The sequence below is a fragment of the Thermothelomyces thermophilus genome, chromosome 2 (assembly GCF_000226095.1).
Source record: "Thermothelomyces thermophilus ATCC 42464 chromosome 2, complete sequence".
Taxonomy (NCBI): domain Eukaryota; kingdom Fungi; phylum Ascomycota; class Sordariomycetes; order Sordariales; family Chaetomiaceae; genus Thermothelomyces; species Thermothelomyces thermophilus.
In genome coordinates this window covers 3,400,942-3,403,970 of record NC_016473.1, presented here as the reverse complement: position 1 = coordinate 3,403,970, position 3,029 = coordinate 3,400,942, and positions in this window count along the sequence as shown.

The window sequence follows — 3,029 nt, the reverse complement described above, 5'->3', positions numbered from 1 at the left end:
CGCTCCCTAGCGATCCTATATTAGCCTCGCTTCGTGCCCTTCTTGATTAGTAGCTCATTCAGCCTGCTACACCCTACCGGGTCGCGGTATATGGTTGGCTCATGACAGAACCGAAATATCTAGAAGGACTACTAGAACATGGCCTATGGGATTACGAGATCAAGCTTAAGGAAGGAGCACGATTAAAGTTCTTTAAGATTTACTATACGAGCTAGATATAGAACGAAGAACTTAAGTGATATTTAGAGGAGAACCTTTAAAGAGGATATATCTGCCTATCGACATTGCTAGTAGGCTACCTAATCCTATTTATACTTAAGAAAGATAGAAAGCTATAGTTATATATTGACTATTGGCAACTTAACGAACAGACCGTGAAAAATCGATACCTATTACCGCTAATCTTATGGCTCTAAGATTAGTTAGTAGGAGCCTAATATTTTATATGGCTTGACTTGCTATCGGCCTATAACTATATATAGATTAAAGAAGGCAACGAGTAGAAAACGGCCTTTAGGATACCTTATAGCTACTACGAGTACCTCGTCATGCCATTTGGACTTATAAACGCGCTAGCAACGTTCTAAGCCCTAATTAATCAAGCTATCTGACCCTTTCTCGACAGGTTTACGGTATATTATCTTAATAATATACTTATCTTCTCTAAGACAATAGACAAACACCGGAAGTATATAAAAGCAATGTTAGATACGTTATATATATATAAGCTATTAGTTAATAAGGAAAAGAGCAAATTCTATATTAGGAAGATAATCTTTTTAGAATATAAGATATCTTTAGCACAAATCTAGATAGAACCTTTAAAGGTTAAAGCTATTAGGAATTAGCTATAACTAACATTAGTTATAGAAATATAAAGCTTTATCGGATTTACAAACTTCTACTAAATATTTATTAGGAACTTTAGAGCGATCGTACGACCTTTGTATAAACTTACTAAGAAGAACGCTAAATTCCAATAGGAAGAGTAATATAAGCAAGCATTTACGTAGATCTATAATGCCATTACCGAAGATCTAGTACTAGTACTGCTAGACCCTAAGAAGCTATTTAAGGTAGAAACGGACGCTTTAGACTACGCTATTAGAGGATAATTAGCATAATAAGACGGACAAGGGAAGCTATATCCTATAGCCTTCTTTTTAAAGAAGCTTAATAGACTATGTCTTAATTATCCAATCTACGATAAGGAACTACTTACGATTATTAAAGCTTTTAAGGAATGGTAACTATACCTTAGTAGTACGATTAAACCGGTATAAGTATATATAGATCACAAGAACCTACGATACTTTATAACGACAAAGGAGCTTAATAGACGACAAATATAATAGGTAGAATTCCTTATAGAATTTAATTTTAAGATCCGCTATAAGAAAGGCAAAGAGAACGTAGAAGCAGATGCTTTAAGCCGACGAACGGATTATATAGAAGGACAAACGGAAATAATACCATTATTATTTAGGAAACAAATAGATAGAACGCTATATTACGAAACGCAGACACCTATAGAAGATAATCTACTTGACTCGTTCCTAGAATACTGTATAATCTTTCGAGAAGAAAGGATTAACGAGGTATAATATTAAGTAGCACCCGGACCACTAGTACCTAATGGAGTAGAAGAAAGAGATAGGAAACTCTAGTACCAAGGCAAAGTATATATCTACGACTAGGATCAATAGCTACAGATAATTCGAGAACTCTACGAGTCGAAACTCGGAGGATACAAAGGAGTTACGAAGACTATCGTATAAGTCAAGAAATACTACGACTTTCTATAGTTAACGGTACAAGTTAAGGAAGTCGTATAGAACTGCGACATCTGTAATCGAAGTAAAACGGTACGATATAAGCCGTATAGGCTACTTTAGCCATTGCTAATAGCTAATAAACTATAGAGTTTAATTATAATAGACTTTATTATAAAGCTACTAGAATCTAAAGATATAGCTATAGGAGTAACCTACGATAGTATTCTTACTATAGTAGATTGCCTGACTAAATAGGTATACTTCTTTCCTTACAAGGAATCCTAGATAGCTAAATAGCTAGTAGATGTAATCTATCGGCAAGTTATATTAGTATATACTTAGCCGCAAGAATAGATCACCGACAGAGACACCAAGTTTATATCGAAGTTCTAGTAAGCGTTAATATAACAATTAGACGTCAATAGCAAGCTATTAACAGCATATCACCTACAGACTAATAGACAAACGGAGCGACTAAACTAAGTTATTAAGCAATATCTCCGTTCTTACGTTAACTACTAGTAAGATAACTGGATTATACTATTGCTAATAGTATAACTCGCTTATAATATAACGCTAACGGAAACGACTGAAGTTATACTATTCTTCGCGAACTATAGATATAAAGCAGACCTTAGGCAAGGACTAGAAGTTATAGTGCTAAGAGCAGTAGTCAAAGCGGAACAAATATATATATTATATAAGAAGCTCAAAAAGGAACTCGAGTTTATCAAGACTAGAATAAAGAACTACTATAACAAATCTATCTATAGTTATATAGATGACGGTAACGATAGTCAGTAGTTAGATGTCGAAATTCGTTCTTTAATAACGAAAGGTCCGACCTTTTTAAAGTCTAGCTTCGTGCTTAGTCGTTTGGTTTGTAGGTTTCGTATAATTTAGTAGACTTTGTCTCCTCTCTCTAGGCGAAGTCCCTTAAGCCTATATTTATTATAGTAGTTTTTTATTCTAGTCTTAATAAACTCGAGTTCCTTTTTAAGCTTCTTATATAATGCGTACATTTGTCCTACTTTGACTACTGCTCTTGGTACTATAACCTCTGGTCCTTGCCTAAGGTCTGCTTTATATCTGTAGTTCGCGAAGAATAATATAACTTTAGTTATTTCTGTTAGCGTTGTATTATAAGCGAGTTATGCTATTAGTAATAGTATAACCTAGTCGTCTTACTAGTAGTTAACGTAAGAACGGAGATACTACTTAATAACTTAGTTTAGTTGCTCTGTTTATCTATTA